The 15,693-nt window shown below is 40.4% G+C and overlaps 1 long non-coding RNA gene across 2 annotated transcripts in view; it reads right to left on the reverse strand.

Moving 5' to 3' along the window:
• LOC108448196 overlaps positions 1-4,523 on the reverse strand; it is a 53,481-nt gene extending 48,958 nt beyond the window's left edge. Inside the window, exon 1 of one of the 2 annotated variants that reach the window (XR_001864000.1) lies at positions 1,148-4,523. This is a non-coding gene — a long non-coding RNA (uncharacterized LOC108448196). The remainder of the gene's footprint in view (positions 1-1,147) is intronic. The other variant, XR_001863999.1, reaches the window with a different exon arrangement.
• Positions 4,524-15,693: the final 11,170 nt, after the last annotated feature.

Consider the following 15,693-nt stretch of genomic DNA (forward strand, 5'->3'; position numbering starts at 1 on the left):
CTTATTCCCTTTTATCTGCAGCCCTTAGCCATCCTATCTATACATATTCCAGGTTCCAGATTCTCATGCTACCCCCTATGTACACCAACAAATGTACTTGCAACAATTTTCCAAACTGTCTTACTCCCCAAGCCTCCATCCCTTCCTGGTACTTTGTCCATTTTACACAACCTCCCAGTCCCAGCATCCACTTAGGGACAATCTGTTCCAGACTCCCCTCCACATGCCCAGACACACCAGAATTTTTTACCTAATATGTGCATCTGGATTTTGTTTTGTTTGTAATTTTTCTCCTTTATTCTGCCAGAGTCCAAAAAGGATTATTGATGATGTGGAGGACTTCAGCTTTCCGAGTAACATTTAACAAGACTGTAGGCAACTGCTCTTATCAGCAGAGATGATGGGTAAATGTAACACCAGATGGTGTTACCAGGCCCACCACACTCGCAGAATTGTGGGTGTGTACGTGTAAACACACAGGCATGTACACATGCAAACAAATAGCCTACTGTGTACATGCAAATGTTTTCTTCACACTACTTGCAGCAGAATAAGCTTTATCTGTCTAGAAGGATGCAGCTGCCACTTGCCCTGGATTTGTTGATATACCAGAACTCTTTGGCATTGCTCCACTGATGCAGAGAATCACAAATGCTGGCTATACCACTTTACAGCTGCTTTCCATCATCTGAGATGCACCACACGGAAAGCTCATTCCAGCAGATCTGGTCTTATCTTTATTTTCAGACATTTGCAATCCTGATCATTCTGTCCTTTCCCTGATTATCCTTATGTAAATGGTCTTTAAATATTAGATGATGAAACAGATTTGCACTGTGATTCTTCACTCTGAAAAGTGAAAGTCGTCCAAGAAAGTTTCCTTGGAACATGCCCAGGTGAAATTATCCTACCCTAAAAAATATTATGAAACATTTTCAGATCAGTATTTTGTTATTAAGAAGAGGCCTTTTCTTCTGATAACTTGTAGGAGGAATTAACAGCAAGTTCAGAAGAGCTGGATATGAAAGTCATGATGCAGTACAGTATTAACTAGGTTTGGGGACTGAATGATGGCCCTTAGGTCAATTTACACATACATTGTGAAAAGTGTGGCAGACATCTAAATGGAATCTGTACAGATACTCACTTTGATACTGAGAGTTTCATGTTCAAACTGCTGTCCACCAAGACCTCCAGGTTCCTTTCTGCCAAGCTTCTTTCCACTGAAGAGGCTATCATCATATGCTGGTGCATGGGGGTGCTCCAAGTGCAGGACTTCACAACTCCCTTTGTTGAACCTCATGACATTCCTGTTGACCCATTTCTCCAGCCTTTTGAGGTCGTTCTGGATGGCAGCATGACCCTCTAGTGCTTCTGCTGCTTCTCCCAGTTTGGTGTCACCAGGAAACTTGCTGAGGCTACACTCTGCCTCATCATCCAGAAGTTTAACAGTACTGCACCCAGTACTGGTCACTGAGGAACTCTGCTAGCCACTGTCTCCAGCTAGATTTGTGGATCACCACTCCCTGGAGCCAGACATTCAGTTTTCAGTCCACCTCAGTCTACTCACCCAGTCTGTACATCAAAAGCTTCTCTATGAGGGTCTAACGGGACACGTTGTCAAAGGCCTCACTGAATTCCAGGCAGACAACACCCTCTGCCTTCCCCTCATCCAAGAGGTCAGTCACTTCACCACAGATGTGTGTCAGGTTGGTCAAGCAAGGCTTCCACTCAGTGACACCATGCTGACTATTCCTAAGGATTTTATTATCCTCACTGTGCCTGGAAATGGTGTTTAGCTGTGATCCTAAAATCTAAATTCAGCAAAGATCTCAGGAAGATAAATTAACTTTGAGCAAAAACACAACAGTGCGCAGTTCTGTCCACGTTCCTATTAATTCATAACAATTCAGAGACTTACATGCTGTGTAATTCAAGCCCTCATCCAATTCAAATATCCACAGGAAAAGACAATTCCAAAAAATCCTGCAGTTAAAAATATGGGAATTAGTATATGTCACAAAGGTAACGAAGGGGGATAGGTCAACTTAGTGCTTTCAATCACTTTGTCCCACATTGTATATAGTAACTCTTCTCTTTTTGTTTCCATTGGAATAAGTGCTATGAAAACATAATGAAAGATATAAGGCAGCATTTATAAATGCGGCTGCAACTTCATATCCTGCAGTCCAGTCTTACCATAAAACTTTGAGCCTGGTGTTTTGAATAGGTTTTTAATACTCATTGAGCTGCAGATTTTTTGCCCAGAACATCCTGTTGTAAGGAGGAAACCTCTAGAGCTGAATATGCCAGCCTTCCTAGGGGTTCTGACTTCCAAGTAGCCAGCTTTGTTAAACATCCAGGTGGATTATGCTGTTAGCCACAGCTTGAGACAGGCTCCCAGGATCTGAGAGTCTGGAGCAATCAGCAAAAAAGGCACTCCACATTTCAGTGGGTTTGCAGCAGCTGAGGCTTTCTGCAGTTCAGTCTAAAAGTCCAGCTCCATTCAAGTATCTTCAGGGCTTCCAGGGTCCTTGAAAGCCTTTTCAAGAGCTGTGAGCTTTAGTAGCCTTAGTGGACACTGTGAGAAGTTTGACATACTTGGTCATTTTACAGCTCTTACTGCAGCCGTGGAACTAATGGAAACATCCAGCAGACAGCTTGCAGGCTTAGTCTCAACCTGCATCAAGCTAAGTCCTAAACAAGAAAGAAAAAAAAGTGAAAGAAGGAAAAAAGTCACTTCTGAGGCAGAATTTCCCTGGCTGCAGCACTCACAGCATTCTGGAACCCTATGGAGGTGGTCTTTAATCCAGCAGCCCAGAAACAGTAAATGGAGATAGGAGAGACACCTCAAAACAAGCACCATTTCTTTGTGAATAGACATCGTCCCCACCCCTAAAGTAAGCTTTAAGCATCACTTCTGAGGCAAGTAGGGATAAGGGTTCTGTTGAGATCTGCTTTAGCTACCTGAGTTAAAGGCTCCTTCCAGCTTTTTATTTCCATCTCAGTCATCTGCTAGTGGTCCCATTTGCAGCAAGGAACCACCAGAAGGAGCAGTTCAGAAATCACTTTCCTGATAGTACTAAAAATTCCTCACACATGACAGATGTAAGTTCATCTCTCTCAGCAAGTAGGGTCATTTGAGCCTAAACAGGCTTTCTACCTCATCTGAATACACCTAAGTTATTGGAAAACCAGAAACACTCTTCTTGCTCTTTATCCATGTATGTGGGTATGTGAGGACTGCTGCTACACTGGGCTAGGTTAGAAACTTGTGTTTTGCTTGTTACCCCAGGTGATGTGCAGCCACAAGATTCAGGGATCTTCCCATCACTTTCACTGTTTCACTGGTTTTTCATATGCTGGGTACCACAAATGTATGGACTTGACAGACTCTTGCAATAGGAAGCTGAGCTATCAATGTCTTCAGTCATCCACTGGTTTAAGAACATGGGATCTTAAGATTAATATCTTTGTCATGTGTATCAGAGAATCTGATAGTTTTACATCTTGGCACATGTGCCATTTTGGAAATTAACTTGTGGATGGTCTAAATCTTACTGAAAGTCTTTGGGGTTTGTTTTCCCAAATGCTTCAGCCGTATTTAAATATACTCTAGACTTCTAAATCGCGTTGGCATGTCTAAAAATTTTGCTGAGAAGATCTGTGAAATATATGATGTGTATTTAAAAATGGCAATGTGAAAGTTTGCTGAAGCTATAAATCTGTCCAAGTTTCAGAAGCTAAGAACATTGTTATTGACTAGCTAGGCAGAGTAAGATTTAAATGCCAACTTTCCTCAAAAAGAATTCAAGACACCTTCAAATCCAGCTATTTACAATTAATTCCACATAAGTTCTGTTAAGAATAAAGCTGGAAAGAAGACAAATCCTATATATGGGTCACTATTTGCTTGCAGCTTTTTTCAGAATGAGAATGCTGGTTTTCACATGTAGCATTAAATGTGAACAAATATATTGATCATAGGACTGCAGCATAACCAGAAGAATATGCTGATTTCCCCTGTGGAGAGGAGTTAGCTAGTACTGCAGAATTCCTTCTCTTAGCCTAAAGATATGACCAATCTCTTCTTGGCAGCAATACTGTTAACCATCAAATGAATCCATTGCTCAAGGAGATCACTTGGATTCAGAGAAGTCCCAGAAGGAATCATGCAGCTTGAAGGCAGATGCTTGCAGCTTCAGAGCTTGAAGAGAAAAGCTGATATTGGTCAGTCCTCACAAACAGGGTGTACAGTATTTATTTATGGAACAGCCAGATATTTCTGTATCGCCACTCTCGCAACTAACAACAGATTCCACCCATACAGGCACGAATGGTCTAAGAAAACACTTCAAGGTACATGGAGAATTGAACACAGTTATCTTAGCAGAGATCTCAGAAGGTCATAAATACAAACCAAGGTTCATAAAATAGAATTTAAATACTCCAAGCAGTAATAACATTTCTTTTTCACTATCATAATAATCATTTCCTAGAGCTGAGCATTTTACTTCTCTTTGTTTTGTACCCTGGAATTTTCAATTTCTAACCCCACCCTCCTTATTCTCCTCCCCTGGTGTGTAATGCTCTACATTCAATCTGGTTTAGTTCATTTTAACTATGTGGAAAGTCTGTAGAATTCCTTAATTTAATTGCTTTGCTGATGCAGCAGCCCAGGAATAATGGACTTTTACTTAGTTGAGCTGAAAGGTACAGTCTGCTTCCATCAGACAGTCAGTTCCCATTCTCCTCTTGCTGGTATCAGGCACTTGTCAGCATAATCTCATTGGTCTGACTTTCTTCTGCTTTACACAGATGCAAATTACTATTTCTCAAGAGGAAAAATAAAAAACAACACAACCCTAACAAATTACTTATTTGTCCTACATTAAACAGGTTTTCAGGGATGCAGGCCATCACTGTTACAATGTCTATGTACAGCAAAAAACCAAACAAACAAAGAAACAAAATACTCTTCAGAACACCAAAATATTTTGTTTTGAGATTTCCACAATAGCACATTATTTTCTGGGAGGCAACATTTAAAGAAATAGGTGCTAATAACAAACATGAAGCAGGTTTCCCCAGTTTTTGCATATATCTCAGATAGTGGAATATTCAGTGTAGAGAAGGTCCATACCAAACTGCTTCTTACCTGGCTTGGAGTACAGATAGGACCTCTCTAAATCTCTGCTTACACCACTCAAGCCTAAAAGTCATTTGAGTCTTTGCTACTTAGACAAGCAGGTACTCTATTGCAAGCCAAGGGAAAAACTGTTTGGCATAAAATGGCATCTCAGTTCCTTTATTCAATCTAAGATTTTTTAATTTTATTTTCTTTATCTTACTTTTTTAGAGAATGACTTAGCTAGCCAACTCTTTGCACAATTCTAATTAGGACTAACTACAGGGAAGCCAGAGGGCAGAAAGAAACATGTTAAGTAAATTCAGAGAAGTTATCCCTGCTTGACACTGACATAAGTGAGAAGAAAATCAGGCACTCTGCACTTAACACTTCTGTCATCTGCAAACACATATTAAAAAAATAAACTACAAATAGGTAGATCCCCTGTTTCTGTAACTCAGCAAATCACTGAGCTTTGCAAATTTGCAAAACCTGTGGTTCTGTCGCAGCTCTACTCCAGTTAGGACCATGGTATTTGGGATTGTTTTTCACTTTTGATTGATTCCTTCTAGGAGGTGATGGGCTACACACGTGCACGCAGAGCATTCTCTCACAACTGCCCTGCTTCTGGGTAAACCACCAGCTTGTTTCACCTCATCCTTCCATTAATCTCTAATAAATGTTATATACTGATGGGTTTGAAACCCTAGATAAAATATCAAGTGTAACAATGTTTGCTTATCTTTTTTATTCAATGCTTATTCTAAAAAGCATTGGTGTTATTTTGTTCTCTTTCTTACATTATTTCAGTTGTTTTCAATTAAATCACTAGGTGTAAGGGTATAAAATATGCACATAGAGCTTTTCTAAATGAAACTTTCACTTTAGTCTTAAAGTATCTCTTTCTCTGCAGAACCCATCACGTATGCAGATGATTTATAGGTCATCCGTGACTTTAAAAAGATTTATATGAGAACTATATATGAACTATCTTCTTAATAACAATGTAACAAAAAGGATTATAAACCAAGTTCTCAAACATAAGTAGTCATACTTTGTAATTCATTTCCACTGCCCTGGCTGGGTAAGCACAAGACAGATTCTTCCCTGTACCCAGTTCCTGCTCAGTGCAGGAAAAGAGAGAAGTCACATCCCTCTGCCTGAACTGATTGCTCAGCATGAACTAACACCAGCAGACTCTTAAACCAGCTAAAAGCATGGCAAAGATCTGCATTGTGCTCATCTCTTACCTCCACCTCTCCCAGCAAATTGTGAGGGCAGGAAGCCACTGGTGTATCTATGCCAGCTGAAAACTGGCCATGATGTGAGAATCCCTTACAGGTCAGCAAGAATCCGAATCCATCTGGGCCCCTGCATTTCAGCAAGGAAATGTCTGCAGAGCTTTATGAGCCAGGGTGTTCAGTTCAGCACTTGTGTTTGTTGTAACATTTGCCCTCTGGGCTGCAACCTGTTCCACAGGGGGTTTCAGTCCCCTTTAAACCATATGAAGTTTAACAAGGGTTAGTGCTGGATTCTGCACCTGGGACAGGGAAACCATGGATATACGGACAGAATCAGCCGGGCAAGAGAGGGGATTGCCCTGCTCTCTTCTGCTCTGCTCTGCTCTGTACTGGGGCAGCCTCACCTCGAGTCCTGTGGGCAGTTTTGGGCACCACAACATAAAAAAGAAATTGAGCTATTAGAGAGTGTCCAAAGGAAGGCCACAAAGACGGTGAAGAGTCTGGAAGGGAATCTTTATGAGGAGTGGCTTAGATCAGCCAGGTTAATTTCATAGACCTTTGCTGCTTTTCCTTTCCTCTTCAATTTCCCTGTAGATTCCTTGCACACTCCTCTTTTTAAAAGTTTGCAAGCTCTTGCTAGAGTAACAATAAATAATGGGTGTAAAAAGAAAAACAGACATAGTTCACTTGTAGTTCAAAAACATAACCAGGTAATTAAGTGTGGAGTTGTAGTTTAACCCCCATTACAACTAAGTACCATGTAGCCACTCACCTTGCTCTCCACTGGTTCCTCAGTGGGATGGTGAAGAAAATTAAAAAAAAGGTAGAATTCATGAGTTGAGATAAAAAATCATTAAAATTATTTTAAAATTAAAATAAAGACAAATGTAATTGTTATAATGATAATGACAATTGTAATGAAGAAAAGAACAAGTGATCCACGATAGAACTACTTACCATGAACTAGTCAATGCTCAGCCCACCCAAGAGCAGAAATTGTCATTTTCTGGCCAATTCCCCCAGCTTCCATACTAACCACGGTGTTGTATAGTATGGAATATCATTCTGGCCAGTTCCAGTCACCTGCCCTGGCCATGCTCCCTCCTGTTTCTTGTACATCTGGTCACTGGCAGAGCATGTGAAAATGAAAAGCCCTTGATTTAGCACTATTGAGCAACAACTAAAACATCAGTGTGTTATCAACATCATTTTCACACTACATCCAAAATACTGCACTGGACCAAGTACTAAGAAAAAAAAAACTCTACCCCAGCTGAAACCAGGACAGGTAAAGGCACTTCATCAAGACAGAGCACTGGGAAGTGAAGCAGCTCATCCCTCCCAAGAACCATTTGGATGTGCACATCATCCAAATGCCTGTTACATTTGCTGAAAGGTAGGAAAGTCAGATTTCAGAAAGGAAGAGGATGAATATGTTTACTTTGTTCTTATCACTGTTATGGTTTGTTCTGCATCAACAATAATCCTTTATTGCCTTTTTATTCCAGATGCAATAAACTTTTTTTTATGAGAGATTAGTACTACAACTTTGTTTCTGCATTTCATCAGCCAAAGCAGCTGTTCATTATTTTGTGTATTTCAAAGCAGCAGAGATTACCACTAAAACAGACATCAAAACTTGTGGTGGGGTGAGTAAACATTTTAGCTGTGGGAAAACAGATTCATTTGCTCTCCTAAAATATTGTAAAATGTTCAAATATTTCTTTGATAAATGTGCTGTTTTGATGGTGTTCCCTGTCAATTCAGTTTAGTGCATAGGCAGTAGTTACTATGCTTCTGCTGGTCTGGGAGGTGTTAGAGGCTTGCAGGAAAACCCAGGTGTTGGTTTTATTAGAAATTAAGACTCTTGCTATTGAGAACACTGTACTAGGACTCTGAAATCCAGGTTTTATTCCTGTATTCATGTGTTATTTTGCATGAGTCACACAGGTCCAGCTACTTCAGACCCAATGATCTTACAGGTCTATTCCAACCTCAATGATTATATGATTTAAATATATTGAGGAATTAAAGGAATTTGGGTGAATCTAAAGTTTGTTCCATATATCCCCCAAAATAAGATAACAGATTTATTTAAGAGTTAGCTGCAAACTTTCACATGAAAATCAGCATCTTTTACTTGTTGAAATACCACAATCTCTCATATAAGAAAGCTAATTAGATGAATATGATGAAAACTGGGTTTGAAATCTGTTCATCTGTTCATTTCCAGGGAAGTGTTTATATACTGAGACAGTTATTTGTCTTCCTGCCCATTATATTAAAGAACATAAATTAATAAAAATGCAATTTGCTATCAGATGTGGCCAGAGAGTGAAAACAAAGCCCTACTCCATAAATGGTTTCCAAAGTTAAGGGACTGATGTGCTTTGGTTCCAGTATTCACTGAGGTCACAGATCCCCAAACGAGAGGGGTCTGTTCATTTCCAATTCATGAAATCTGAAAGTGCAGTTGAAAAGCACTTGCTTAGGAATTGTATTGATTGGAGACAATCTTCTTGCTTTCAAATCTTGTGATCATCCAATTAAGTGCAGGAACTGTGTTCACTGTTACAACAGAAGCCCTGTTGCCTGCTCATGCTGTGCTGCCTGCATACGTATATAAAAAGAGAAAGATAATTTCTATCCTGCTCATTTTCTAAAGACTAAGATCAGCTAAAACCAGCTGTTAGACTGAGAAAATAAGGGCAAATCAGACTGATAAAGATAGACACCTTGTGAGATGTTCAATTGTGCATGTATATAGACATCTGAAGTACATAAGCTTGAATAAAATCAAGGAAGTAAAAGTACTTCAAGCTAGTAGACTTGAACACCTTGCTGGAACATATACTTAGGGGTCTAAATCTTTCTGAAGTTCTGGTCCAAGACCAGGTTTGCAACAGAACAAGGATTGTATCACTCACATCAAGCATCTTACCCACAGGACTATCAAGCATAATATTTTGTTAAAGGGTATTGTGAAAGTATCATGGACAAAAGGAAAAAATAAATTCTTGCTACAATGCAAATCCTCACTGATCACTTTCCTGAGTCAGAAAGTCTAGAAGAAGGTATTCAGAAAACTTGGCAACATTCACTTGAGCTTTCCTAGCTCTCAGCAGCTTGGGATCAGAAATACTCTCTTTGGTAGATTTTCACCTATCATCTTCCTTGTCCCTGGCCCTAATCTGCCAGCAGAGGGACAAGGATAACACATCTGAGCAACCAGCCCTTCTGGCAGCAAGGTGTAATGAGGTGAAATCAATTGAGTTTAACACACATCTATTTTTCTTCTCCTGCTTATAGAGTGAGGCAGCTGAGTTTGCAGGCATCCCCATGCCAGCACATGGCTGGAAGATAAGCAGAAAGTCCCTGCTGGACTTTTGTTCCGGCATAACTGACCTCCAAGGATAGGGAATCTCATCATATGGAACGTTACAAGTTCATTTGGGGAACGTATCACCTGGACAAAATAGCCTTGGGGGCTGCCTATCTTTCTGTCTCTTCATTCTTGGAGGTCATCAATTAAATGCAGACTTCTACACTTGTCTCTGAATAATATATTAGGACTGGTTTTAAAATATATGAGCATATCTATTCATGAGGGGGTTGAAATTTGGACCATGTAAATTATGAAATCTCAATATTATTTCCTCTCTTAACTCATTGCTTTATCTCTGAGCAGATTTCATGGCACAGTTCCTTTCAGAGTTCTTTAATTTACATTCCATGAGAAGAATGCATCCTTCTATTCAGTGCATCCTCTAGGTTCAGTGTACCTTGAAAAGCCCAGTCTGTCCAAGCACACAATTCACTTCTCACCATGGTAATGTAGTTGTTTATTTAAGTGCAATTTAAAGTCTGCCTCCTCCTGGAATCACCAGGTTAGCTTTATCTGAAAAAAATTGTAAGCTTGCAATGAAGTATTAGTAGCTACCCTGTAGTTAATATAATTTCATCAATGCAGGGACTGACAGGAATGCTTCTCTTCCAATATCATTCTTCTTTCCTCTTTTTTTTTAATTTATTTTTTAAAAATCATTAATTCAGAATCTCATATCTGAATAATCCCTGGTGCACAGGATGCTAATTCAAAAATACCACAAATTGAACTTTTTTTGTCCATTTATTGGTTGGCTTGTTGCATAACAAGAAAATTGATAAGTTTAATTACTTTTATGAAAATGAAAGGGAACTATTATAATTTTGCTAAATTGTTAATAGTAGTGCCATTTCAAACTAAACTAAAACATACCACAGGCTAAGTGACATGCTTGGTAGGGAGCATATCAAGCAATGGAAGAGAATTCATATTTACTAGGACAACATTAGCATTTTATGGTACAGAGATTGATTACCCCACCCTCATTCGTTTGTTTCTCACCTGCCATGCATTTCTCCTTTAGGGTCTTGCATAATTCCCTATTTCACAACAGCAATAATAATTATTTGATTCAATGATAGATTATGTAGTCTGAATGTAATCAAGAGCTGGTAGCAATTACGTTCAAATTTAAAGACTTTCAAGAGGATGTTTACATGGTAGATTTCAAATTATATGGATTAAATGTCATGGGTCTCATCCATGAAGACAGAGAGAGGGATTCTTCTTTGTGTTTTGACTCTGTAAGGAATCCACTATCATTCATATCATGTGCATTTTATGGATGAATTATTAACCAAGCTTCTCCCTTGTTAATACCACAAATTTCTTTTGCCCTCATTAACACTGTCCAGGTGCAATTTAGAAAGTAATTTTGCCTAGGGTATACTCCCACAGAAATGTAACTTACTTGTTAATTAATTCAATTCAATTAATTGGCTTAAGGGTTATTTTTGATGTCACATCAGTAGAAGTCAGAGGGAAATTCACCCCAGAAACTTCACTTGGAACATGATCTGTCACCAAAAACTCCATTTCTCCTCCACAACAGGTCTAATTTACACAACAGATCAAGGGAAGGGGGAATCAAAAGCATCATATTGCAGCCTAAAATAAATTTGAAGGCCATCTTGAATTTGGGTCATGAGGAGCAGTTGTGTTGCAGTGGGGATCCTGCAACACGCATATATCAAACCAGGAGTCCCGTGGAAAGGAAATATATATGGACAGACAGATTCTACCTTCCGCACAGTTGGGCTTTTAACTGTCTCTGAACATTTTTAATGGCACAACTATTCTTAGTCACTGCATGATTTAATTTAGTGCTTAGGGAACTTAAGGTTGAAAGATACAGATGCAGTCCTTGTCTTCTTGTTACATTTGAAGTAAGTGATCTAGATAAGCTTTGGGCATTTCCCCATCAACTCAACTGGCATGACTTTATTGATTTTGACCAAAGGCATAACACTTTATATAGCTGAAGATGAAGCCAAGTGTTAGGCCTTAGATAGAAAGAGATGGATAAGATCTTTTCCCCTTTGCTTGCCTGAGATTGTTTTGAGCAACATTCCAAAAGCAAAGCAAAAGCATCTTCCCCTTCCATCACTAAGGGGACTGCAAAAGTTAATTTTTATATTTATATAATGGTTCTAACTTGTAGAGAGATGCACTAGGATTCCTCTTGACTAAGTTCAAGGTGAGGGGTATCTGCAGGATAAAGTGAAAATCAGCTCTCTGAACAAAAAAATCTGTAGTATTCTGACTGGCTTCTAGCTGCAGCTCCAGAGAGCTGTGGGCCTCTGGTAATTCCTATGTATTGCAGATAGGCAGGTAATTCAGATGCTCTGGGGCATCTCAAAAGTCACTCCATGCCTTCATTTAGGCGGCTGACACCCCAGGTGCCTACATTAAGAACACTTATCTAATCTCCCCTCCCAGACAAAGGAGATCAAATCAAAATAGTTCATAAAGTCTAGGAAATGAGTTCTCCCATCATTAAGTTCTGCAAGAGGTCAGAAAAACACCACTCAGGAGCTCACCTCCTCCCTATAAACAGACTGCACAATCAGGTGTAGCCATCCATGCTGGAAGCACTGAAAGCTCCCATTCTTCCAGCCTGGGATGCTGCTGACTGTGAGTGCAGCAGAAACAGCCTCTGGTAGAACAGTTCATCTCAAGAGTGAAGGAACAGATGCAGGTTCATTCTGATGAATCTTTGAAAAATGACACTTCAGGCTTTGGCATAAAACTCAGGAAATAAGGGTTCAGGTACTGGCTTTGTCAGAGACTTCCTATGGAACCTCATGTACAGAATACGGGATTATTCATACACAAAACTTTAGAGTTGAAAGTGTCAAGAAATAATTTTACAGATAAAGTGGTGTGCTGGTCTTTGAGCAAAGTCTTTCTTCTGTCAAGGCCCATGAGGAACAGCTGCCACTAACCATAAACGAAGCAGGGGAAAGGACAAAGTAGAAATGTGTTGCAATTTGAGCTAACACGGTTGGTGGTCCCAGACTAAGTCAAGTTGGTGTGGCCTCTCCATTCCAGCATCAGGATCAAAAAAAGGTCTTAAGATAAGGTGAATGAGTACAGTAGCCTCCTCTTTGTCTTCTTTGTTGATTAGATATAATTTTTAAGTTGCTTGATTTGATTTAAACACAATAGTTCCTGTCTGCAAGCAGAAATAAGAAACAATAAACTTCTGAGGTCACTTTGGAGATTATTGTCTGCATACCAGGATGTTTCATGGTTGTACTTCCACTTGCCTTTCATACTAGAAGTATTTGGGTCATTTAGTGTCCTTGGGATGCCATCTTGTACAACTTACCACCACACACAGTTGTGCCTAAAAGGATGAGTTAAAATTTTCTTACATGTGAAAACTAAAAACAGGCTGCTTCAGTGCAGCAGCACATAAAGACCGTTTACTTACAAAATACCTAAATGTTATATATCCTTTGACAGTCTGTTTAGCCTCTGGGACAGATCTAGGAAAATGTTTACCTGCTTGCATTTCCTCTGACAGAAATAGAAATCAGGCATGCAAATACTTTGATGTATCCATCACTGTGTTTGATCCACTAGTTTATATAAGAGAGCCTTTTCTTTACAGTCCTTCTATCTTTTGTACTCCTTACAGGGAAGCCTGAAAATCTATATTTTCAGGCAATCCAAGGGGATTTGAACCACAAGCATTCAAGGCTTAAGTTTAAAATACCAGACCTTGAAGGCAAGCTGCAAAATTCTAGGTCAAATTGGATCATCTTTGGACAGACAAGGAAGGAAAGAGGACACCAAGGTCCAAGACATCTAACCAGGAACTGAAATATAGTGGCATCTGAAAATCCAGCAACTACTCTGGGTGTCAAAGACTTCTGTGCAGTTCTCAGAGCAAGGAAGGTGACTCTGAAGAAATTGGAAATACCACATGGAATCCTAGAATGGTGTGGGCTGGAAGGGGCCTTAAAGATCCTCTGGTTCCAACCCCCTGGCTTGGGCAGTGACACCTTCCACCAGCCCAGGTTCCTCAGAGCCCCATCCAGCCCGGCCTTGAACACTTCCAGGCATGGGTCTTCCACAATTTCTCTGGGCAATCCTGAACACAGCATAAATGAGCCCATTTCTAGAATGAGGGTCAGATCTGCCTGCCTCTGCAGGTCCCACCCATGCAGGAAGCACCAATGCATGTGAGTAACCCTGAAAATGTGAGCAGCCCCACAGAGTGACCCATACACAGGCATTTGGAGAAACAGACAATTGCTACAGGAGATGGGATCCATCTCTCCTAATCCTGCAGGACAGACATTTTCACCTGAGCTTCTTGCCTGAGGCTGCCTTTGGAAGCAATGGAGAGGAAAAGGCACCTTCAGAAGCCTCTTCACCTCATCCTTAGGTAGAGATATAGAAAGCAAGTTTCGGGTGAGTAGCTCACAAATATGCCTCCATTAAAAATATCTATCTTTAATCAGACGAATCCTGCCTATTCTCACAGTGTCCTCAAACAGAAGCTCACAACCCAGGGACCCAAGGGAAGACACACTTTGCACCTCTCAGAGGTATGGGAGCTGCCATCTCACTGTCTGCAGGATTTGCAGGTGCAGAGCGAACATGCCAGAAGCTCCCTGCAGCATCCATCAGGTGTAAAAAGCCCTGGAGAAATGGATTTGTGAAAGGTCACAGGCAAAGCAGATTTGGATCAGGCTTCACAGTTAAGGCAGGAAATGTTTAGCAAGCAGATAATTATTTCATTGGTGCTTCCCCAAGAGGTGGAGGCTGGCTTATTCCACACGGTGCAGCAGCAGGTTCCAGACACATCCAAAATGAGGTGCAGTGAGAAGAGATTTTATGAATACCAGAGGAATTTGCATTAGATAACATTTGTATATCTTCAAAGCCTTAATTTCTGCTTGCAAATCTCATCCCCAAATCCCCAAAACACATGAAATTAATTTCATTTGAATAAGCTAAGGCCTTAAAAACTTAAATACTTAGAAGTCTCCTATACAAAAATAACAGGCTGCCCAGACCAGTGATGCATACCACCATCCCTGGAGGTATTTAAAAGATGTGTAGATGTGGCTCTTGGGGACGTGGATTAGTGGAGGACTTGGCATTGCTGGGTTAATGGTTGCACTCCATGATCTTAGAGGGCTTTTCCAACCTAAGTGATTCTATGATTCTGTGGAATGGTAAATTTTATCACAGAGTTATACCGTTTTACCATGTTTCTCATGGTAGCAACTTCCACACTAAAAACAGAAAGTATGAAATTGGAAGGATTTGTTTGGGGGAGCATGCATAAATAAACATAAATAGGGTAAAATGTGGTCGTGCTGGATCTCACTTTTTCTATGTTTGAGACAAGTGTAATTCTGGGGGCAGAGAAATAAGTGAAGAATGCTTATTTAATAGAAAGTCACTTATTTTTGAGATGAGTTCAGGTTTATTTTGCTGTTTGCTGTATTAGGAGCATCTCAGAGATTTACAGTACTAGTGTCTGAGAGAAACTTATTAGGAAGCAGTGCAAGTGAAAGGCTGCTAAGTTCATTTTCCATGCAGCCACCTGCATTCTATCCCACTCATCTTTTATCACAGATATGTATTTTACATAGTTATTTGACAGAGTGTCATAGGTTAGCAAGCATAGTCCCGGAAGGGACGTCCTTGCTAAGGGGTGCTTACAGTTTCCTCTGGGAACTGATAGAACCTATCAGCTGGCCAGTTTGAATATGGACAATTCTCTAAGCCACTTAAAGTTGTGATCACCTCTGTGATCCACATTTAAGAATAGGCAAACTCCCCCTCCAAGCTCTCTCTCGTTTCCGGCGCTGGGACAGGTGGCTGCGGGGCCCGAGCAGGGCCCAGTGGGCCCGGCCAGGCCCTGCTTGGGCCAGGCTGGGCCGGGCCACGGCCATCCTGAAGCCATGGACCTGTTC

This window comes from Corvus brachyrhynchos, unplaced genomic scaffold (genome assembly GCF_000691975.1).
Source record: "Corvus brachyrhynchos isolate BGI_N302 unplaced genomic scaffold, ASM69197v1 scaffold307, whole genome shotgun sequence".
In the NCBI taxonomy this organism is placed as follows: domain Eukaryota; kingdom Metazoa; phylum Chordata; class Aves; order Passeriformes; family Corvidae; genus Corvus; species Corvus brachyrhynchos.